Below are 25,886 nucleotides of genomic sequence, written 5' to 3' on the forward strand. Positions count from 1 at the left end.
AGTAGTAATTTTCTCAAACTAAATAGAGAGAAAACAGAAATTTTAGTGATTGGCAATAATGGATATAACGAGGTTATTAGAAATAAACTTGATGCATTAGGATTAATAGTCAAGACGGAGTTAAAGAATTTAGGGGTAACTATTGACTCTGACCTGAATCTTAAATCACATATTAATCAGATTACTAGGACAGCATTTTTTCACTTAAGAAACATAGCAAAAGTTAGACCCCTTATAACATTGCAAGATGCTGAAAAATTAATTCATGCTTTTGTTTTCAGTTGGCTAGATTACTGTAACGCACTCCTCTCAGGACCACCAAAAAAAGACATCAATTGATGGCAACTAGTGCAGAATGCAGCTGCTAGAATCTTAACTTGGAAAAAAAATCCGAGCACATCACCCCAGTTTTGATGTCACTACACTGGTTACCTGTGTCATTTAGAATTGACTTTAAAATACTACTTATGGTTTACAAAGCCTTAAATAATCTCGCTCCATCTTATATTTTGGAATGTCTTACACCTTACACTCCAAATCGTAAACTTAGGTCTTCAAATGAGTGTCTACTTAGAATTCGAAGAGCTAAACTTAAAAGGAGTGGTGAGGCGGCCTTTTGCTGTTATGCACCTAACATCTGGAATTGTCTACCGATAGAAATTCGCCAGGCTAATACAGTGGAGCACTTTAAAACACTGCTGAAAACACATTACTTTAACATGGCTTTCTCATAGCTTCATCTTAGTTTAATTCTGATGCTTTGTATATTCAATTAATTATCATTATTATTCATGGTGGCTCCAAAATCCATACTAACCCCTACTTTCTCTTCTGTTCTTTTTCCGGTTTTCTGTGGTGGCGATCTGAGCCACCACCACCTATTCAAAGCACCGTGATTTCCCTACATTGATGGATTAAAGTCCTGAAGTCCACATGACCGTCATCATCAGATTCTTCCATGAGAACCCTGAATACCATGAGGACTGATTGAGATCATTTATGTTAGGTAGAATGCCTAGAAGGGGCTGGGTAGTCTCGTGGCCTGGAACCCCTGCAGATTTTATTTTTTTTCTCTAGCTGTCTATTAATGTTAATGTTAATTAGTGTTCCCTAATTTTAATTCTTACTTATTTAGTCTTTTTTCTCTTTCTTCATCATGTAAAGCACTTTGAGCTACATTGTATGAAAATGTGCCATATAAATAAATGTTGTTATTGTTTTCTGGGTGTTTTGAGGCCTTGGCCTCTTTTTGCCATTCATCTGACTATAAATGATATCATCTTCAAAGCTTTATTGCTCAATTTAATGCTTTTTTAGTTGTTTTTCTATATGTGTACAATAAAATACTTACCTTTGATACAAAGTGGAGTAACAAGTGCAATGGAACACATTAGTAGTAGTATTCATTGTGATTTGGTTACATGGGTCCTTAATGAAATGAGTTGTATGGGTGAATTTCAAAGAAGTTGTCAGAAATGAGTGTGTTGTACAGCGTAAAATAGTATAGACTGAAAAATGAAGAAGAGTGTTATAGAAGTAGCAAACAATAATCTTATTGTCTAGGGCACGTATGCAAGTATTCATTATTTGTGCTTGATGTCTTAAATGTACACATATCACCTCCTTTAGAGTCCTTTCTTGTAATGGAAAAACATGTGGAGCCAGGCCAGCAGCCTTATTCTGGTCCCTGGTGTTTGCAGGAAATGGCATATGATTTAAATGATTTTGAATTAGGGGTACATAATACAATAAATATATTTAGATTTACTTCACCAAGCTTCTCTGACATGAGATTTTCTCTGATATTTACTTACTGCAGGTCTAGTCTTTTTCCCAGTAGTACTCCTACTCCTAGGAGTTTTCTCCCAAATCTAATCTCATACCTTGAATTGATGTCTTGTGTTGTTTTTCTGTCTCCTCCTAAATGTCATTGTCTTTTTGCAGTTGATTAGCATTCACCCTGACATAAATCCCAATTAAAATTTTGCACAGATTGACTTTTAATTAGCTTTGCCTACAGCACTGAAAGCTATCAATATTTAATGGGATAATTGTGTGAACGAACTCTTGAAAATGGAGCAGCAGGGTGCTGCTGAGATTCACAACAGCCCCAAACACGGCAAGAGGGAGGTCGATAAGCAGAGAAAGAGAAAGGCAACCTTGGCTCTTTCAAGGCCTGCTCATGTTCTGGAGGGTGTTTCCTCTGTTACTTTCTCTTTCACTTATTCAAGTTCACAGTAAATGACCTTGGACCTTGCTTCAGCAATCATGCCTCATGGGGTGATTTAGTGTGTTAATACAGAAAATAAAATGCAATCAAATGATATTCAGTAGTCCTCCTCTGTTAGGAAAAAAGCCAGAAGCCAATATTTAACGCATAATGGTGCATCCTACCCAACATCAACCAGGGGACACTTTGTACTTTGAAAGCACAAAGAGTGCATTTTCTTCTTGATCCTTTTAATGGGGTATTGGTGTTATGCCTTAAAGGGCATGGCATCAGCACTGGTGACATATGAATGCTGACATGGTCGCATATTCCCCTTCAGTTATCAGTTTACCTGTCCATCCACTTACCTGTCTTTTGACAGGCCATATCTCCATATGACATGGGCCTGTTGCCAAGCCTTTGTCCTCACCCTTAAGGTGCGCTGTCTTCTTTGCCACTGCATAACAAGTTTATTATACAATGTCATCAAAGACACATTTAGCCCAAGTTGTGCTTACATTACCCAACTTCAAATCGAAGGGGATGTCACACTTGAAGACTTTAGTTGCTGATGTCATTGCTACAGTATTTCAATGTGCATGACTAGAAATTAAAGGAATGTAAAATTAGACGAGTGCATAACAACATTCCAGCACAATTTCACATTTCCAAAGTATCATGAGTGTGCCGCCTATTTTCTCACAGCCAATAACGTGTTGCCCGTGCAAAGTCATGAGGTACCGAAAATTCAACTGCAATCTCTGCACTTTTATTTTGCTTTTTCCATTCTGTCATCACACTTGCAGCTGCTTTGTAGCACATACAGGTACTCCAGCTGCAATTGGCTGCATACTCAGCCAGATATGACCTTATCTTGTGGAGTTTGTACAAAATAAATCAGCAAGGCCGAGAGAGGGTTGCCAGAGGCACAGGCTGAATGGAAAGTGGGACACTGTGGTCAAAGAGCCAAAGGCCTGCTATACTACTCTAAAGCATGGTTCTTCTGTAAGAAGCTGCATGCTAACCTCACCCTCGTACAGACAACCTGGTGGCAATGCCACTAACTAAGAACTCAGCACTGCCAACTATCGACATTCAATAGCCTTTATCTTTTTCTCTTCAAGTTGATACCCCCCCTTACCACATTGCCTACATTTGGTTGAAGTATATTTATCCAAGAAAATCAGAAAAAGCTAAGCACATTCTCAGCCTTGGATCATATTTTTCTCCAGGACTTAATGGCTAATGAACTTTTTAACTTCTTCCTTTACCTTCTCTAATGGTAGCTTATCACACCTACCCTCATCTTTCACATCTTTTTAGGATGACCTTCTGTTCTTCACTCTTGCTCAGGTTCTACCGCAGCTTCACTTCATGACAGGATGTACAGACCTCTGGAGGTCCTTTGTTCTTGCCAGTGTCAGCCTCTGTCTCTTGGTGGACTTTACTCTGGACACATTCCTAGGATCTTCCCTTGCCAGCCAGACACACTATTCCAATACATTTTGAATTCATCTGCATTAATTCACTGCAATTCCAAGTGACCTGAAGAGGCCCCCAGCATAACTGCCAAGTCTCCTGGCTTCTTTAAAAAATTTTCAGCTGCCAAACCAACACATGTCTACAGTAAAGGGATTTATACCAAAGAAAAGCCTTCCTATTGGCTTTTCTTGAATATTGGTTGGAGATGATTATGCACAGTAAACAGCCAACCTAAATGGAAACAGACATTACAAAAGCAGCACCATGTGATACTTGTTGTTTATGAGAAAATTAATCAAAAACCTAAAAAACAAAGAGGCAGTCTGGATAAAAAACATAAACAAAACTCAAGTCATTTAGAAAATGGAAAATCACAAATAAAGCTTTTATCACAGATGAAAAAAATGTGTCATAGGGTGAGATGAGAAAAAATTATCCACCGCTTTTGTCATCAAATAGTGCTGAGCACATGGCAGTGTTTTCAGGTAAAGGATATGAAAGGATATGGCGATACGAGAAGTGGGGGTTGGCGGTGCTACACATTACTGTCTGCTGTGCTTTTAGTCTCTCACACTGCCAGGCCAGCACTGGTCTCTGGCTGTTCTTGACTTCCAGGACACGGGCTACATCAGCACTTACACCCCAGCTTTATTTAGCTTTGAAGCAGAGCAGATCTCTAAAGATACAAGTAGAATGTTTGAAAGACCCTAAGATCCAATTCTCAGCCACCTTATTTGTTTATTAATCCTAATGCCCACTTACTTCTTAGCCCTGGACCCTTTTTACTACACCAGCCTAGCACACCACAGCATAGCAAATCACAGTGGCCATCACAGAGTTATAGCAGATGCAAAGGATGTCACTTACTACATTAAAGGAATGCAGTCTCCTAAGATAAAAAGAGCCTTCTCTACCCTTTCACATAAAGTTCCTCTGTGCTCCGGGACCAGTCCAACCCATCATCAATATGGACCCCCTAGTACCTGCAATTGTTCATCAATTGTGTGCACTTTCCTCTATTTGGAAACTCAATGTGCAATGAGATGATGCCCCAATTGCCTACTGGCTTGTTGGAAAAACATGCTAGAATGTTTTTTTCTGAAACATTAAGATTTTAATTTTTTTCATTTAAAAAAGGCAAAAAGATTTACTTCCTGTAAGCAGCATAATCTTTATAGGCTTCTTGATTACACACAATGGCCATTGCTCACCACACTTCACGGTGAAAGTACAGTAAATCAAAACCTCAAAAAATCTGGGTTACAGTTCCATTTAACATTCATGTTTTTGGAGTAAGTGATGCTATGGGGCATTTGTGGAACTTGTTCCTGTTCTTTGTCTTTCATAGTCAAGTGTTTAGTGTACAACAGATTGTCAACTGCTACTAACTGAACTGATGCCAGCCGTTTCAATTTCTCAGTATGTAGGAGCAAAATGTCACTTTGATTGGGTGCAGAACTTGCGTAATCTGCAATTAGTAGCCATCTAAAACATTACAGTCGCGGCTGATTTTTTTTATCCAGGACAGGGGGTAGCTGGAGCCTATTGCAACAAGGAAAAAAGGGATGCAGGAACATCCCCCAGTCAAGGTGCCAGCCCATCGCTGGTTGAAGATACAACATACACACGGGCCAATTTAACATCATCTGTTCAAGACTCCTTACTACGAGGCAGCAGCACTACCACTGCATCACTGTATGGCACATTCATTGATTATTAACATATTTACATTAACTGTCACCTTAAAAACTCTGCGGAAAAAAATTTAACCTTTATTTAAGATTTATTTTAGTAACATACTGTAGTTCAGTTGTAGGGTGCAGGACCCTGGCCACCCTTTAAACTCTGCCTATGTTTCCAAACAAATGAAGAATGAAGAAAATGATCTGAATTTAATATTTATCTGTGATATACTGCCAACCTGTCCAAGGTTATTTCTGGTCTTACGTTGCTTGAATAGGCTCTAGCCTCCCTGTACTGAACCACATTTAATAATGCATAGGATGACTGTGTTAAATTTTGGGCTTTGACTGGGGGATGTTCCTGCATCCCCTTTTTCCTTGTTGCAATAGGCTCCAGCTACCCCCTGTCCTGGATAGGCGGATGAACCAAATGGATGGACCAACATATTCTATAATCTGTCCTGCCCAAACAATTCTCTTTGAATATGCTCAAGTTGGCTACTTGTTCACCAGTGTCGTGACTTAGGAGTCCCGAAGGCATAGAACTCCTAAAAATACTTCTAAAAAATGTCCTCTAGGGGTGGATTACCATCCAAACTCCAACTAGATAAAAAAGGGACCTAGAAGAATCTTTATAAAATAAAAGATTTATTTTAACAAAAGGCTCTGTAGTACAAGGACCTCCTAAGACCACAAAAGGAATTGCCTTACAAGGTAAAGCAATCCATAGCATACATAGTCCCAATACAGAATATTGAGGCAAAAGTCAAAAACAGAGCACAGGTTTAAAAATCCAGAAGAACGCAATAAGCAAAAAGAAACACAAAGACACAAGTAAACACTCTACTCCCTACTCATTCAAAATGAACCACCAGGAACTACAGAAGGCCCTCTAATTTACAGGGTGGAAAGCCGTTCCTGGAGGTGATTGGCAGGTGGTCCTTGGTCTTGGGGGACCACCCAAAAAACACATTAGACATAACCAAGGCATTTTCTAGTTACAAACAAAACAAAGAATAAAGAAACATAATATAAGTGAATGACACAAGAATTAACAAAACAGACAAGAAACATGAGTTTAAACCCCAGCCAGGAGGAAAATGCTGGCTGAAACATGACAGCCTGATAATTTATTTAGATTTTCCATAACCAATTCTTCATTAGATATCACACTCAGCCCTGTGACAAAATATAAGAAAAACAAAAAATGTATATATATTGTAGTGGGGTGAGAGATGAGTCGGGTCGAGTCCATAAATATTTCGGGTGCCAACCGGGCAAAACCCCATTTAATCCGATCAAAAAAATGCTTCAAATTCAAAACACGTGCACAATGGCACTACAATTGCCGGCTGGTTGCCTTCCAAATTGCTCTGGTGACGTTCTCAATTATTTTTTGTTCAGTGTGGTCACGTCCAAATGAGACACAACCTTCCGGGAGCATCAACTTTTAATACCAGATACCTGGAAGGGGCTAGGCTTCCTTGGCTCTCTTGCCCTCAAGGGGCGTTTTCTCAAGCTTGTGTGGAAAAAAGGAGACAAGACTGTTAGCAACCTCACCCCCCTCTCATATTTGTGGAAATAAAATACTTGTGTTGGTGTGTTGGAGGGTTTGGGGGCTCACTGGCACCACCTACAGGTTACAATACATACAGTATATAGTGTGGAAGAAAATTTATTTCTAAACAGACAGCCCCCACTAGAATGCCCCAATTTAACCAATTAAACACAGGCAGGAGAAAGCGTCAATCATTATTCTTTATCTAAATCTCACAAGAGGCAACAAGTGCATATCTTATTAGCAACAGTTTACAAAGAAAACACTACATTTGTACAATTCATTGATTAGGTCACTACTCAAAAAAGGAATTCATTACATAATCAGTAGACTTTTAACATGATTGGTTACACCTAGTTGCTAACGGGACGTGGCAAATGTTGATACCTTAAATGACCACATGTTGACCCCATCCACTAGGTTGATTAATAGTCCTGTTAGCTTAGGGTGTATGTGACTTTTTAAATGTATTAATTTTATTCTTATTTTAGGAAATGCGTGAGTTCCTACTAAAGATTTATCCTGTTTTGAATGAATAGGACAAAGATTTAATTTTTTATGATCCAGCTGGGTTCAAAAACAGGAAACTTAGTACTAAGCGAATATATAGAAAAATGAGTATGCCATAAAATATAACATTTTCTCTTAGGGGTTATATAAAATAATAAGAAATGCATTTATCATAGTGAATAATAAAATAACTGCATAGGCTCAGAAGAATATGAGACTCAGACACATGCTAGGTGCACATTGGACCAGGATTCAAATTCAACTCTTACAATAGATACAGTATAAATATAGATATAGATATAAATATATGTTCTTTTAATGGAGCAAATAAATAACAGATAAAGCTACAACTGTCAAATCAGATAACTAAGTCCCTAAAAGAAGAATTTTACACTATACCTACCTTTTTAACTTGTTAAAATAAGTGCTCATTTTGTTACAAATTCAATGGTAAGAAAGGCACTCTATGGTAGATAGATAGATAGATAGATAGATAGATAGATAGATAGATAGATAGATAGATAGATAGATAGATAGATAGATAGATAGGAACTTAACTTTTTGCTTTTAAATTAGGTCTTGTGTGAAGTTAGCATAGCAGTGGATATTCTATCTGGTTATTTATTTTGCTGCCAGGTCCATCTGTATTATTTCAAGAAGTTTTTTGTTCCCACCATCTGTCTCTTTTTCTGTTTGTTTGTTTGTAATGGATTATTCTGGTCCACATCTTGTCTAGACTTGATTGTGGCTTCATATTAGTTGACACCCCTAGCTTTGAGATTAGAGTAGAAAGGTTAATGATCAGATTACTTCTATCCTTTACTGCAGTTCCCTACTCAAGACTGGCTGCAGTTATTCCCAGATGTGAGTTAGTTTTCATGCCACCTCCTAAAAACGTCATGTCTTGTTTTATAGGCCATTCTTCCCAATCTGTAAGCTTATGTGAGTGGAATTGTGTGCCCTGTGACAGACTGGTACCCTGAGTGTCTTCTACAGCCTTCAACCTTGTTAGTCAAAATGTATTTAAGGTTAGCAGATGCCAAAGCTCTTGAGGGATGCATTATGAAATACCTAAAGCTGCACCTACATCCTAACTAAATCTTTGTAAATCAGGTGTCTGATAGGTTTATAAAAGATTGACATCTAAAGAAGGCTTTCCAAACCATATTTTAATATTTTTTGTTAAAACCCATTCGGAAAATGAAGAAGAAATGGTACTCCTAATTTGTAAAGTTTGATAATGTGGACAGCCCAGAAGTCATTAGTAAGTGGTGCCATGCCATTTTAAGGAAATTACTTAACACAAAGGATACCTAGGCGGCCTGCATATCCTCCAAAGAACATTAGAGCATTAATTCTGGTCTCATACTAAGCACAGTAAATCTAAACACACTTCCACACAGCCATTCAACTCTTTTCATGTTCTTGAAACTCTAAATTCAATTAATCATAATGCCAGACTTTCACCATTTCATTTTGATTCTGAACTTTGAGTGTGATCCGTTAAGGTATGTGACCTTCCAACAGTGTTGCCTTCTTGCAAACCCAGTATACACTTTTCACTTTTCCCTTGATCCCTCAACACTTTTAGATCTTTGTGGGAATCCAGTCAAGGCTGCCCTCTGCAGGCAGGCAGCAGGCTGTGGGTAGGAGCACAATCTGTACACCCCTGCAATGAAACTTCCAGTCACAAGGACCTTGTTTGACTTCAGCTACTTTCTATTTATTTTTTAGTTAAACTTTTCAGTACAATTGCAGGCTGACATATACAATACAGAAGAATGAGAAGGCAAATCTTTAAAAACACATAATTTAGTGCCATCAAATATTTCAATTACATACAGTCATCACTGAAAAAAGGTTTTTTAAAATATATTTGTAGTTGAATAGCATGATTATTGATGCACTGTTGGAGATAAATGCATTTCAGGCTTTTAAGTGAGCTTAGTTGATGATGCTGCCTATTATGTGCTTTTATTATTGTTATTATTGTTATCTTCTTGCATTGTATATCCCAGACTGTTTGATAAAATTGCATGTAATCGGGAGCATTTGCCCCTCAATTTTCAATTTATATAACAACTTTCACAAAGGACACCAATCACATGATGCATTACAAACATTTTTGTTCTCACGTGAGATTAATCATGAGTGAGAAAAATGACCAGGGGTCATATTCTGTGGCCACCATTTTCAGTTTACCATGTTTCACATTCTTTTTTTTTTATACAGAATGGTTACCACCATGGCAAGCCAATAATTACCAAAAATCAAGTCCATGATCCAAACCTAAAATCCAAAGTCCTCAGCAGAGACCATTAACCAGAAAAATCATAGAATCACTTACATTGATGAAATTCTAAACAAACAGCCAAAGAGCTGAGCAAGCATGGGCATAAGAAAAAGCCTGTGTGAGGGACTGAAACCTCTTAGCCCCTTATAAAGTGTGAAGATGGTCCTAAAGCTGCTGCATTAGGTGGCCCCACCCCCTTACATTTAACACATAAACGACATTAAAAATAAAAGATAGTAATAACAGTTTCTCATTAAATAGCAATAAAATGGAAAAGGAAAAGATATTTTTTTAAAAATTACAAAAGAATACGCAAATACAAAAAAATCAAAAGATGGTAGAGCCAGGGGTGAGTCCCTGGCAATTCCATTAACAAAATGGACCTTTACAGTCATAAAATTGATATCATTATTTAATAGTGAAATTGGACAACAAATTTGAATGGCATTTAGTTTACATTTATATGTAGTATAAATCTTTAGTACTAGGGTGTTATACCGTGTTAGCCATTATGAATGTAGAGAAAAGCCAAGCAAAATGACACCTTTTATTGCCTGAAGAAGGGGCGTGAGTTGCCTCGAAAGCTTGCATATTGTAATCTTTTTAGTTAGCCAATAAAAGATGTCATTTTGCTCGGCTTTTCTTTGTATAAATCTGTTAATTCAGTAAGTGGCTCTTCAAGAACAGTGCACATATAATGTATTGAGGTATGTTTGTTGAAAGTAGTATCAAAAATGTATACACGTATGTTTAACCAATCAGTGCTACACTAGTAAAAATAGAGATAATGCATACCTAGGACTGTTTCAGCCTAATGATATTGCATTATACATTAAATTAGATTTTTTTGGTAATCTTGTACTTTTGAATCATGTATTCAGAAAAATCATGTGTACATTTTTAGAAGTTTACAGTAAGACTAACATAACTGAAAAAGTATACAAGCTCCAGTATTATTAATTTAAGTGTACAAAAAAATAGTAAAATGGTGTGAGGCCTCGAAAAGACCTATAAAGCAGGCTGGTGCATTTAGCCTGCCCAGAAACAAACCTTACCTCAGGCAACCTGTGCCCAAATTCTACTGGCATGCTTCAACCTGTCTAGGTCCCTAGAAATGGGGAACTGGCTTTTAAAGTTAAAATTACTTTACATCAATGCCCCAAAATATATCAAAATGTCTCACAAGGGAAAGAAAAATCTAAAAACATTTGGCTTGAGAAACAAGTCCACAAAGAATCGCGATGAAAAGGAATGACTAAAAAATAGGGAAAAAGTAAAATGTTTGCCTAAACAGTAATTATAAACCCAAGAAATGCAAAATCCTAAAAAACACAAAATCAACACTTACTAAAAAGCACTCTCAAAACGACAATAAAACAATCAAAGGGGAATCCACTCCACATCCTCACCCATTAAAAATAATGCTGGCCAATATAGGGTTTACAGGCCATCCTTCAGCTGTGGACCTGCTTCTTGGGGTTCCCACCCACAAAACACAAGGGGCACAGTAGAACTACAAGTAATGCATAGATAGTAAATAACAATGAAACAGTTACAGATAATACATAAATATAATAAACACACCAGAGATAATTCTTTAAAATAATCAACAGAATAGAAAAAAAGGAAAGTGAACTAAACACACCCTGGCTGATTATTAATGATTTAGATTAGATGTGCTTTTTAAATCCTTAAACATTTTAGGGTTTATTTAAGCAATTTTAAAGGATTTATAGCGGCAACCTTAGAATGGATTTGATGTCAAGAACCAAGTGGTGTACAGATTCACTTCATTTTCTATTGAAAGAATACAATAAAGTTTGTTCACATTCTTTTTTGTGCTTATGGTATTTTAATTCCCTTCTGATTTACTTTTGACTTTAAGTTTGGTTGGTGTTTAGGTTTTGATGTTTAATGCTCATTATTCTCCAGGTTTTGACCTCTGCTTTGTTATTCTTACTCCTGATTATCCCCCGGTCCTTTCATTGCCTGGCAGCACAAGTTTATTGTTATGAATACAAAGTTAAGACTTTTACTTTCCTCTCTCCCACAGACTAGTGAAAGCAGTATAATACCAACTGTAGACAATGTATACATACAGTACATTAAATAGAACAGTACATATTATGTATAGAAAAATTGCCTATGAAGTTGTCATTATAAGTGGCTATTGAGGAGCCTAAACTGTACGTGAATCTAGTGGTGCAAGCACTAATGATGCTAACAGTCCTGTACCGGCAATTTTTGCAACAATTTTTTGCTTGTCCACATGCTCACTAAATCAGCCATTATTGTTTTTGATATTTAATTTCTATCCTTTTCAAGCACAGAATGCAGTGGTTTCTCATACCTCAAAGAAGATTTTCAGCCTGATACAGTAGTTCATATTACACCTCTTATTTGTCTAACAACACGAAATGCTCAAAGGAACATGTGAAAGATCTCACTCACTCCTCACAAACATCTCAAATGTGTTACTGAAATCCTTATTTGTATCCGATTTGGCAAGGACTGCACAACTGCTGGGAGGCAGCAACCCTATTCTCTGTGCCAATGCTAATCCCTTGATTACATCAAAAAATGGAAGGATTTTTAAAATTTAAATGTTAAATACATTATCCACCTAGTGAACCTGCGTAATCCAATGCTATAGGGCTGCTGGCCAGCATCAGTTTCAAAAAAGAAACTTATGCCAGATAGGGCACCAGCATATTGCAGAGTGCACATACTCACTCACTCAGACTTGACTATTTTTGAGCCATCAATTGACATAATCTTATTATTATTATTTATTGATGGGTGAACACTTCCTGAAAGACACAGTTGTCCAAATGGGGTGGGTTTGAGGATACGACTGTGAGTGAATGAAAAGATGGAACTCTGGAGAGAGCAACATACAATTGCCCGTGACTGAAAACTGGTTTTGGCAGATACAGGCATATCTTTATGAACGTTTGGCCCTGTGCCTTATTAATTGTCATTGCAAAGGCCAATCTAAAGGGAAACTGTCTGCAAGTAAAAGTAAAAGGCAAATTTGAATCTGATGGGGTCGGGGATATCCAGGGAATAAGGACAGTTTGTGAGGTAGCAGCTGCGATAGTTTTACACTCCATTACATTGCGGTGACAGAAAGTCTAGTGCCATTACAGGGACCTTTTGCTGGCAGGAGGTTTCTGAGAAGTATGATGACTGAACCAATTTTAATTTTGAGTTTATGCGGAGGCATGCCAATGGGAGTAAGACTATTAAGAAATTCTTCAGGGAATGAAAGTTGATCTGCAGGATCGTCTGTGAAGATGGAGTCAATGCTGGTGAATGTCACTTCGTCAGTAGGGATAAGTTTCAGCACTTGTTCATTAAGGTGTAGCGAGTCTTTGTTGGTGACGTTTAATATAGCTTGCGTGCTGAGTTGTTCCAGAGTGACAGTTGAGAAGTCGATGTCGCCATATAGTTGTTGAACAGGATCAGAAATAAAAGGAAAACAATGTGAAGACAATGTCACAGGTGTTCCGTTTTTCCCGTCTCCAACATCGAGGAGCCATTTTGCGAAATGTTGTTCTTCAGGAAGAGCTCTCGTATTTGTCGTCAGTGTAAGAACATGTATGTGACGTCACAAAGGTTGCTTGTTAATGCAACTGGCGACAGTAAGTGCTCGGGAGCCACGCATAATGACGGGGAGAATTTGTCGGAAATCTCCACCCAATAGTATTATTTTGCATCCAAATGGCTGCGTGTCACCCGTGAGGTCACGTAATAACCTGTCAACTGCCTGGAATGAGTATGCATGTGTCATTGGCGCCTCATCCCATATTATCAATTTGGATTGCAGAAGAGGTTGAGCGTGTGGCGAGGTAGGTTTGATGTTGCATGTGGAAGTAGTATTAAGCCTCAACGGTATTTTAAAAACGGAATGTGCAGTTTGTCCACCCGGTAACAATGTTGCAGCTATTCCTGTAGATGCTATGGTTGTAGGAATGTCTCCCCTAGCTCTGATGGTATGAATCAGGGTTTTGTAGGCAAAGGTTTTCCCTGTTCCTGCAGGACCATCTAAGAAGAAGCATGTTTGTCGGGGATGGGAATCGTTGTATGCAGCGTGTAAAACTGTCAATAGCGTGTTTCTGTTCTGTGTTGAGTTTGTCGCAGTGTTCCATAGCGTGTGAGTGTTCAGCCTGAGCGTCGAAGGTGGGAGATGAATGACACAGTGGAGGAATGTCAGTGGGGGGTAGGTGTAATTTGTGCAGGTTGAGGCCATGTGGTTGCAGCATGTCATTTATTTCCACGATACAATACATGCAAGTGGTGCGTGTGGAATATTTTGTGAGAAAGTCCTCAGAAAGGGAGAGTTTATGCGTGTCCCAAAGGCGTGGAACGTTGTGGGGTTCGCCGAAGACACAGACGAAAACGAAAAGTTCTCGCAAGAATGGTGGCATTCGTATCTGGGATGCCTCTGTAAGAGTATCATGCCATATCTTGTCGTCTTTAAGAAGACCTAATTGTTGGCAAGCTTCTTTGAAAGTGTCACATTCGACGCCGTTGACCGTTCGTAGATGGTGGAAACTTGTGACGCCTACAGAACGGGTAAGTAGAAGTCTGAGGTAATAACGTTCGGTGTCGTTAATGGCAACAACAGGCATTCTACCGATCACTTTTGTGCCTCCTCTGATTCTCTCCAGAGGACTTTTGGAATGTGCAATGTTGGGGAAAATCAGTGTAATGTAACTCCACAGCTTCGGGATCTGTCTTGTTCAGTTCAAACCATGGTAAGAGCATAGTGTTTTTGTTGGCTTGTCTTTGTAGCGCTTGTTCCTCGTGACCCTCATGAAAGAAGATGACTTGTTGTTGTGGCAAATGAACTGGTAATCGTGTAATAATGTGAGATTTTTCTGAAAGACTGTACTCGTTCAAATGCCACATAGTCTCAGGGGCACTAACATACATACCGTCAAGGAAAGTCTGTATTTTGTCATGTTGGAAAACACCATCGACTGGCTCCCTGTGAAGTGCAATGTATGCAGCATCATGTCCTTTGTAGACATACTTATATAGATACTTGATACATTGAATGGACGCGCAAACTTCAATGTTAATATGAGCATTGAATTTCTGAGAAAGCCGGGGATTGTAAGGAACTATCCAACAGTTGTCGATATCATATTTGCCAACAATGGTAGTTCTCCCCTGTCTTTGGCGGTATATGGGGTATCCTTGTGTGTTTTCTTGAGTCTTGCCGTTGAAGTCCTTTGGGAAATTTTTGGTACACATGCCGTCTTTCATGCAAGGTGAGTTGGCGTTGAGCATTCCACACGGACCATGTACCATGCACTTAGTGACAATTTGGAAAAGTCAAGGGTGTATTTTGGGATTTGGAAGCTCAGCGCCGACAAATTTGTCTATATCATCCTTGGTCCTTATTTTGGATTGTGAGTCAAGTGTAAGTAACATATGGCAATGAGGCAATCCTCGTTTTTGGAATTCAATGACGAAGATGTAAGCGAGAACACTGCCGAAAATAATTCTTCTCCAGAATATCTGTTAGGAAATCTCGCAGTTTGATATGAAAGACGCGAGCAACGATGTCAGGTCTGTGTTCTGTTTGCTCATGATGGGAAATGGTGTTAGAGATTTCCGGCCAAGCAGGATTGCAGGTGAAGGTTAGGAATAAGTCAAGCTTTCCACATTTGCGGACAATTGCCATTGCGTCTTGGTAGTTCTGTTGCATGTACCTTGGACTGCCTTGAAAGGTAAAGGGAAGAATAATCAATTGTCCAGGGCGGAGGTTATGGTGTTGTGCTTTCGCAGCAACAGCATCCAGCAGTCCCCTGTATTGCTCTACATGCAAATCTTGTTGATGGGACAGTAGGTAATGTAAATGCGCACCTTCTGTTCTGACATATGCATTGACGACATATTGCTGGAAGAGTTTGTCACTGGAATGCAAGACGCTAAATGAAGATCTCATGGCAAGCCTGTAAGCATAAAATTGAAGCTGCGTGACTCGTGTTCTTTTCGCGGTTCGCTTTTCCTCAACATGGGTCAATTGTATGTGCCAGCCTGGATCTCCGTAAGCGAATAGCAGCGGATAAACCATGGGGTCACAGTTTATATTGAGTACAGAGATACGCTTACAAGCATCTCCCCTTGGGTATATGCAAATGTCGCGTTGTGCAGGAGGTTCCCCGTCTTCACCTACAAAGATAGCAGCAACATCAGTTTGACAGGACGGGGCATTATACCTTCTCATATCCAGAGTTGGATTTTCCATGAATACCATTCGTACAGCAGCAAGAGGGTTACTGTGAGTGATAATGTCATGCATTTGCATGTAAGACTTTGCAAAGGGATTAACCTGTTGTATCATTTTGTTTAGTTGCAGCAACAAAATGTCACTGCAAGCGCTGTTACACTCCTTTTGCAAACGTTGAGTGGTAGTCTCAGCAGAATTGAAGATATATAGCTGATCGTATCATGGTGACGTGTCAGGATTGGTATATAAAGGAGAGACCTGGTGATAAATTTGACCGTGGATTCTGAAAGCATACAGTCCGTGGCCAGATGGTTGAGCGATGTGGGCGCCCATTGAAGCAAAAGCTAAAGCAGAATTGTATTCCCTGATATGATCACAGTAATTTTGGGACAGCAGGTTCTTGCCAGTCAAGAGGTCTTGTAATAAAAGAGGAGGTTTGGATAGCGGTGGCAAAGACACCTTGCCGGTATGACAACACTTAGTGTAATGTCCGGATGTGCTGACCTCTGATGGCCAATGAAGAGCATTGCAAGTACATAGTGCGGTAGGTAGGCCAATGTTAAGTTCTTGGACGGGAATGGCGGTATCCTCTTGAAAACCAGCGGAAAACTGAATGCGATGACTGTGCATGTTGGAATGTGTTTTTGTATGTTTGTTGAGAAGAAATGATGTGTGCAACGATTTAGTGCAATGTTGACACTGAAAGGAATTGGAATGAGTTTGTAAGTGCTTCTTGAGAGCACGAGTTGTTTTGTAGCATTGCTGGCAATGTTGACATTGCATAATTCGTTCAGTGAAGTGTGTTTTTAAATGTGCGTTGAGATATCTCTGCCGTCGGAACGTTTTGGAACAAATGGTGCATTGAAAGACCTGTGTGGAATGCGTTTGTTCAGTGGAGTGTGTGTTTAAATGTGCTTTGAGATATTTCTGGAGCATGAAGGTTTTGGAGCAAATGTTGCATTGAAATTCCGTGGGAAGTGTTTTTCAGTAAGAGGATAGTGGGAAGGTGACGTCACATCAGCATGGCGATCACGTGGGTTTGTATTTTGTGTGCACATACCGACAAAGTCAATAGATGACATCAGAAGGTCATCACGTGTGTTTGTGAGAGGCAAGAGAACTTCGTAATGCCCTTGTGTTTTGGTATGCTTGTTGAGAAGAAATGATGTCTCGAATGATTTAGTGCAGTGTTGACACTGAAAGGAATTCGTCAGGGAATGTGTTTTGAGATGGTTAGTAAGATATCTGCGTGCGTGAAAGTGTTTGTCACAAATTTTGCATACAAATGTTTTTGTTGAATGGATTTGCACATGGTTGAGGAGATCCATCTCAGTCGTGAAGTCCTCATTACAAAATGTGCTACTGAAGGTGTGAGTGGAATGAGTTTGTAAGTGGTTCTTGAGAGTGCAAGTTGTTTTGAAGCATTGCTGGCAATGTTCACATTGCATCATTCGTTCAGTTGAGTGTGTTTTTAAATGTGCGTTGAGATATCTCTGCAGTCGGAAGGTTTTGGAACAAATGGTGCATTGAAAGTCCTGTGTGGAATGCGTTTGTTCAGTGGAGTGTGTGTTTAAATGTGCTTTGAGATACTTCTGGAGTGTGAAGGTTTTGGAGCAAATGTTGCATTGAAATTCTGGTGTGAAATGCGTTTGTAAATGTTTTCAGGAAGAGGATAGTGGGCAGGTGACGTCACATCAGTGTGGCGATCACGTGGGTGTGTACTCTGTGTACACATACCAACATTGTCAATAGATGGCACCAGAAGGTCATCACGTGTGTATTTGAGAGGCAAGAGAACTTCGTAATGTCCATAATCCAAAGGACAGCTAAAGAGCAAGGATATGGAGAAATGTTGGGCCGGATTGTAAACTCGAGGAGAGGCATGAGGACGTTCTCGGAAGTGAATGGTGATAGTAGCTGGAAGCATTTGGGACATTGCCACAATTTCTGCCTCGCCACCATAAACTCCGGAAGTACAGTCGACCCTTGATATATGACCGGCCTGACATGCGAACAACTTGATTTACGACCAAAATTTTTGTTTTGATTTACGACCAACATCTTGCGTTACGACCTGAATGCGGTCACGTGTATCCGCTTGCGTGATTGTAAACAAACAGCCGAGAGTGTTTGTAAGCATCAGTCGGAGCCCAGATACATGAGTTTGTGGACGTAATTTCGGTCAGTGCAGTGATTTATATAATTTTTTTTGAAGAGAAGGTAACAAAGGTAAAGAAAGCAAACACAATCGAAATGAAGAAGGAAATTGTGCGGAAATATGAGAGTGGTGTTTGTGTGACCGATCTCGCTAATATGTACAGCATGTCGAAATCCACCATCTCGACAATTTCCATTTCGACCATTTCCATTTCATTCTCCTCCTCCTCCCTTCCTGCAGCCCAAAGATGTCAAATTAAATGGTGAGTACAGTATGAAGTTGTTGTTTCTGGTAGGCTAGGCACTTTTTATAATTTTTCGGTTAGTACATTAGAAAAATTATTGGTGTTTTGGTAAATTATGCACATTATACAACCCTTTTTTATTATGAAAAGGTTAAGTAAGTGTTGCTGTGGGAGGTTCGGAACACATTATGGGTATTTCCATTATTTCTTATGGGAAAAATAGTCTTGACTTACAACCAACTTGAGTTACAAACAGCCCTCGCGAACGAATTGAGTTCGTAAGTTAAGTGTCCACTGTATTCATGTAGTCAGCATATTGTTGAGCAGACTGTATGACTATGCTTCCGTGACTAAGAACAACGGACAGCACATCGCTGAAGTTATCCCAATGTTGGCAAACAAAGGTTATAGCCATGTAGCGAAGTTCGAGAGCAACAGTTTCGTCGATGACATTTTTCCAGAAAGAAACGACTGATAGAAACAAACAGTTACCTGATGCAGGAATTTGTATAACATTGAAAGAAATGTTGTTTCCATGAAATATATTTGAAGTGGTGGCCATGGTAGGCAAATGAACAGTCAACGTGGCTCACAGCTGCATGTGGCCTGTAGCACAGACCAAAGCGAGTGAGGATGTGTTTGGTGAGGTGTTGGGGATGGGCACATGAGCAAGCAGTGCCTCAAGAGCGAGGGTGGACGTGGGAGAAGGGTTAGAGTTGGCAGGCGGGGCTCTGTTGTTCGTATCCCATGGTCGGGCGACTTGGTGGATTATATATAGAAAAGCAGCCGGAACCGAAAAGAACAATGAAAAGTCAACGTGGCTCAGAGGTGCATGTGGACTGTAACAGAGACGAAAGCGACTGAGGCGGTGTTTGGTGAGGTGTTGCGTGCGGGCAGATGAGCAGGCAGTGTGCATGCCTCGAAAGCGAGGGTGGACGTGGGAGGAGGGTTAGATTTGGTGGGCGGGGCTGTGTTGTTCGTATCCCATGATGCGGGAGGAGGGTTAGAGTTGGCGGGCGGGGCTCTGTCGTGCGTATCCCATGGTCTTAGAGTTGGCAGATAGAGGCATGTCTTTTTGAAAGTTTGGCCCTGTGCCTTATTAATTGTCATTGCAAAGGCTAATCTAACAGGAAATTGTCTGCATGTAAAAGTAAAAGGCAAATTTGAATCTGATGGGGTCAGGAAATTGTCTGCGTGTAAAAGTAAAAGGCAAATTTGAATCTGATGGGTTAAGGGAAATCCGGGGAATAAGGACAGTTTGTGAGGTAGCAGCTGCGATGGTTTTACACTCCAGTACATTGCGGTGAATGCTGGTAACAGTCAGGCGGGCGGGCGGGCAAGCCAACAAAAATACTATGCTCTTAGTATGGCATGAATCAGGTTTTTGTAGACAAAGGTTTTCACTGTTCCTGCAGGACCATCTAAGAAGAAGCATGTTTGTCGCGGATGGGAATCACTGTATGCAGCGTGTAAAACAGTTTGCGAGGGTGGACGCGGTCGTGCATATCCCATGACGCGGGAGGAGAGTTAGAGTTGGCGGGCAGGGCTCTGTCGTGCGTATCCCATGGTCTAAGAGTTGGTGGGCGGGGCTCTGTGAGTTGGCGGGCGTGGCTCTGTCGTGCGTATCCCATGGTCTCTGTCTTGCATGCCATGGTCGGCTGCTTAGTGAATTATTTATATAGATGTCTTTGGAATGTAAGGGAAAAACTGGAGTATTCAGAATAAAAATTCAAATACATGGGAAGGACATGCAAACTCCATAGAGACAGTAACCAGTCCGTGGTGAAGCCCAGTCTCCTAGAGGTCAGCAGTGCTACATACTATTACTACAAATTCATTTTTTTAAGTGTAATTTTTTGTTTTATTTGTAAGTTAAGAAAAGTATGATCAATAACTATAAAAATGAAAATATTTCTTTGTACAACTAGATGCCATATGAGTTCTTTTCACTTGCAATTTACAGTATATTGTATGCATTCATTTTTCATCCTTTCAGAGCTGTGTGGTGTCTGCTCAAGAGCTTGAGACCTTTTAGGACTTTCTTTAACTGCTGGTGAGTATTGACTCATCTATTATGGTTTCTTGCTTCTGTAATTGTATTTGTGGCTTAACAATAAGACATATTACTATGAACTATAAGGCAAGTAAATAACATTTTCTGGTCAATTAGTTTCAGTTTAGTTATTTTAAAAATATGAAACAAATATCTAGTTCAGCAATCCTTAATCTGTTTGTCTGTCGTGGCATTGCAGGCTGACCACAGCTGACCCCGGGTAAATCCCCGTAAAAGTGTTCCTTACATAAACCATTAACCACCCCAGCGATCATGCTCAATCCACCAGTCTGATAATCAAGACACGATTCACAGCGGCAGCATCACAGGTGGATGGCAGCTGATCTTAAATGACTCCCCCCCGCCGCAACCCTCATTCTGAAAAACACTGATGATCACACTTGATACATCTAACCATCTAACACTCTGGTGATTGTGAGGGCATGCCCCCCCCATCAGCCTGCTTTTATGATTATGGTCGGTTCACGGAGGTTGACCACCTCACTTCCCCTGCTCAGACAATTGTGCTAAATTCACAGTGGGGGTCCAGTGAAGAACTGGTCGTTACACCACAAAGGTTGGGAAACACTGATCTAGTTATTAAGTACAGTATATACTCTAAATAAATGCCTGAATTTTTGGTCTGTTATTATGTTGTTATCCCCATGACCAATTTATCTGCCTCTTTTACAGTATGTTTAGTTTCTGGCATTTCACGAGTACAGATGCATAGTAAAACTGTTCTATACTTTTTGAGCAAAGGCAGACATGGTGACTTTCTTAGGGTCACACATTGGGTCAGAGATGAGAACTGAACCAACATCCTTGGGGTGTAAATTCTAAAAACCTACCAAAAGGTCACATTGTATTGTCCATTTTGTTCTTCTGTCAAGCAAGACAGTATACTTGTAGAACTCCAAGTCTTTTTTTATGGCTCAAGTCTTTTCCTATGAGATGTTTGCACATTTCCTCCCCAAGTCTGCCTGGATTTTCCTCTGGATACTCTGCTTTTTCTTTCACATCCTCAAAGATGTGCTGCTCAGATTGATGGTGTTTGGAATTTTCTGTGTGAATGAGGGGACCTTGTGATGGACTGACACCTTGTCCAGGCTGGTTTTCTGCTTTGTGCCCACTGGCTCCCTAACCATGCTGACTTGGACTAAGCTGATTTGGATATGTTTTCCTGTGTTGCGTAGACTAATGAAGTGCCCTAGAGAACAACAGTTGAATGACATAATACTTACCACATAGGTTTCTTGCAGAAAAATGTCTTAGCTCTCTTAACTGTTCATCAACAATGATATAAAGAAATAAATGTTTGCTCACCACATGGTAACAGCATTGCTTCATGAAGATTTCAAATATCTATTTTTTAAATTTGGGAGACGTATACCTATACTATAAAAAGTCTTTGATATTTGGTTTTGTTTTTGAGATGATTTGTTCATGACAGCTTGAGGACAAACTATACTACAGTCTGTCTCAATGACAGTAATTTTCTGAAAGGTGTGTAAGGAGAAACAAGCGGGTGAGGCTTTCCCAGGATTCCTGATCTGAAGTTGTTATTTACTGGTTATGTTCCAGAGCCAGCCACCTTACTGCCATCCCCAGAGTTTTGCATGATGCCTTGTTTCGCTGCAGTGGGAGTAAAGAAAATCCACAGCTTCTGTGCATCTGAGCTGAGGTGATGTAAGGTGACATTTTTTTATAGGCGATGGAAGACCTAACCCTTTGGGGATTGTATAGTGTCTTCTGCTCGAGATTCCATGTGCAGTTTAAATGGTGTCTTGTGTTTGAGACTCTACGTCTCAACATCTTTTTTAAAATGTGGCTTTCTACCTGTTCTCTAGACAGCTGTTATGCTGTAGTGCCTGTGGCTTACATCTTCAAATGGTCTTCTCAGGGGGTTTCTGCTCAGCAAACTGCTTAGCTACCCCAAACTATAGATATAATCTCATCAGTGTCTTCACACAGCAGTCCCTAGAGGTACTAGGTGAATTTTTGTGTTTTATTAGAGATATGTTTTCTGGAGTATATATTTATTTCATCCTTGTGACCCTAAATTGAATTAAATGGGTTTGAAAATGGATGGGCAGACATGAATTCAATTGTTTAATTATTAGATGTGGAGGCACAGATCGTAGTGTGCATTATGACAATGAGAGGTAAAGGAGAAATTAGACCATTCAATAACAGGAATCGCCTCAGGCACTACTATATGATAAAAGTGCTAACAGTGTTGAAATAATAATGTGGAGGAAGGGAAACAGAAAACAATTTATTTATTCAGTTTTCTAACTTGCTTATTCCAATATGTGCTCAAGGGCAGGTGGAGGCTGTCCCAGCAGCAGATGACAGAAGGCAGGCGCCAACACCAGATGTGCCAATAGTCCATTGCAGGGCACATACCTACTGTATGTAAGGTTCGGATGTCCAGTCAGCTTAAGCCAGGTGTTTTTGCGAAGACCAGGTAAAAAAAAGAAAAGCCAACAAAGACTTACAGATAACATACATGCTTCCCATTGGCAATACAACCAAGTTAATTCAGATTGAAGCTATGAGACAGCTTGGCTACATAATAATTACTATTACTACCAATGCATTAAAAAATTCTAAACATAACACTAATACAAAGTTCAACTATAAATGCAGACTTCTGCCAGCATTTTGCAGATTGGTGGATTGAGCCTCCAGCACTGGTGACCGACTGGACTTCTATGACAGATTGTGAGCAACCCTAGCTTACTGCAGCTGCAGCAGTCTGCCAAGATCGATCTGTGTAACTGAACTTTGTCAGCAAGAGGGCAAAGGTGTGATCAAACCCAGGCAGTGATTATGCACCAAAATTATAGTTCTCAAGATGGACAAAAGTTAAGTGTACAGTTAATCATAATCAAAAGAGAACAGCAAATGCCTGCAGACAAAAAGACTTCTTCAGGAGTAAAAAACTGAAGACAACAGGGGACCCCTCTCATAGTAACAGGGATGGGCAGAGTCATGGCAGAGTCACACCTCTTCTTCTGGGTGGAATTTGAATGAGCAACCTGTGTTTTACAATCTAAAACCTTTGACCAAATAATCTCCATTGTATCCAGTTCTTTGTATGGCTATATCATTCACCAACAGCACAATATACAATGTACTGAAACAGGGGGTGGCCATAAATCCAATCTGGACCCAACAACAGATTATTTAAACAGAATTGGTTCACTTTCAAGAAATGCAGCATATACATAATTCCAACAAATCATCTCTTCTGTTTAATGCCTACTTATACAAGTATCTGGGCTGTCTGTCAGAGGGGAAATGTGCCACCTTAACCCTCAGATGTCCCATGGATCAGTCTGCTCCTTTTTGTTTCTTCTCTTTTTTTGTCACTGGCCTCCCTTCTCAGCAAATGAGCTTTTCTGCAGTGCCTCACACTTTTGAATTTGTATAGACAGAACATAATGTCACACATGAGCGTCTAAGGAAAACTTCAAGAACTCATTTACAGTTTGTAATACCTCACCAGCACAAGAGGAGACGCTACCGCTAACTGTCTTGACTCTTTTCTCTTCCTCAGCACTGAGAAGACAACCTCTGAGGGTAGCTGACCACAACCTTTCTGGCAATACCACTATAAAAGGGAGACGCCCCCTGTCGGCATCTCATTTGGACCAGAAAGTTAAAAACGACAAAGCTCCCTGATTCTTTCTTTAAGTTTATTATTGCTTCATCAAGTTTACTTTTTTGCCAAAATATTAAAGGAGTCAAGCTGGCTGGCACCCCATCATAGTTGCCTTCTACCAAAGTGTTTCTCTCTCTTTACTGTCTTGTGACCCAGTTTTACCTTTTTAAATTTATTAATGAACAACAAGCACGGGTTTGGGGGAACTGTCCTCTTGATGAGTTGAGTGCAACATGTAAGAGCTGGGGATATCCCATGATCCAGAGGTTAGGAAACAATGATCTACAATATACTACAGTAATCCCTCGCTATATCGCGCTTCGACTTTCGCGGCTTCACTCTATCGCGGATTTTATATGTAAGCATATTTAAATATATATCGCAGATTTTTTGCTGGTTCGCGGATTTCTGCGGACAATGGGTCTTTTAATTTCTGGTACATGCTTCCTCAGTTGGTTTGCCCCAGTTGATTTCATACAAGGGACGCTATTGGCAGATGGCTGAGAAGCTACCCAATCAGAGCGCGTATTACCTATTAAATAAAACTCCTCAAATATATTGTGAGCATGGGGGCACCCCTAGAAGATACGGCCGCTCCTCAAAAAACACTGAAAGATTACCTTCACATTGCTCTCTTCCTTGCTGGGCTTAAATGTGGCTGTTTTGTCAAGCGATATGCTTCCTGCATGGTGCTTCGCATACTTAAAAGCTCGAACGGCACGTATTGATTTTTAATTGTTTGTTTTTCTCTGTCTCTCTCTCTCACTCTCTCTGACATTCTGTGCTCCTGACGGAGGGGGTGTGAGTAGGGGGGGCTGTTCGCACCACTAGACGATACGGACGCTCCTCTAAAAAAATGCTGTAAGGCTACCTTTACATTGCTCCCTTCCTAGCAGCTGCGTTGTCCGGTGGTGCTTCGCATACTTAAAAGCCCAAACAGCCCTATTGATTTGTTTGCTTTTCTCTCTCTCTCTCTAACATTATCTGCTCCTGACACGCACTCCTTTGAAGAGGAAGATATGTTTGCATTCTTTTAATTGTGAGACGGAACTGTCATCTCTGTCTTGTCATGGAGCATGTTTAAACTTTTGAAAAAGAGACAAATGTTTGTTTGCAGTGTTTTGAATAAAGTTCCTGTCTCTCTACAACCTCCTGTGTTTCTGTGCAAATCTGTGACCCAAGCATGACAATATAAAAATAACCATATAAACATATGGTTTCTACTTTGCGGATTTTCACCTTTCGCGGAGGGGTCTGGAACGCAACCCCCGCGATAGAGGAGGGATTACTGTACATCATTGGGTCATTTTGTGGTCAGAGGAACCTAAATCTTGGGTGGTCTTTGGTGGACTTTGCACTCCAGTTTCTTACCTATCTAGTTCAAAGGTAAGGCACGAGGCCCTGTTATTTCTTTTCCCAACATTCTTCTGGCCCTTTATTGAGGAGAAAGCCTAACTCTAACATCTGCTCAGAAGAAAGAGGTGTGTTGTCCAGGGCACATGATGACGTGTCCTTTGGTCTTAGACAATACTCTTACACTGTCTGTTCTTCTGGAGGCCACAATAAGCCATCTTCATTGTGCACACCAGTCAGGCCAATTCAGGTTGAGCTTTGCAGGCCTGAGACAAGCCCTTCAGGAGTGTAGCCATGGCAGCACACCCCAAATGAGGACAGTTCTCTTTCTCTTGATTCTGTGGCAATTGAGCCTTGTGTCTGGGCTCAGGTCAAACCTCTAAGGAGGGTCTCTTGGATCAATGTTTATATTTTTAGGATACATATTTCT

The 25,886-nt window shown here is 40.1% G+C and overlaps 1 pseudogene; it reads right to left on the minus strand.

Moving 5' to 3' along the window:
• Positions 1-14,484: 14,484 nt before the first annotated feature.
• On the minus strand, positions 14,485-16,092 carry LOC114658407 (uncharacterized; annotated as a pseudogene).
• Between the last annotated feature and the right edge of the window lie 9,794 nt (positions 16,093-25,886).

The sequence above is a fragment of the Erpetoichthys calabaricus genome, chromosome 10 (genome assembly GCF_900747795.2).
Source record: "Erpetoichthys calabaricus chromosome 10, fErpCal1.3, whole genome shotgun sequence".
Lineage (NCBI taxonomy): Eukaryota > Metazoa > Chordata > Cladistia > Polypteriformes > Polypteridae > Erpetoichthys > Erpetoichthys calabaricus.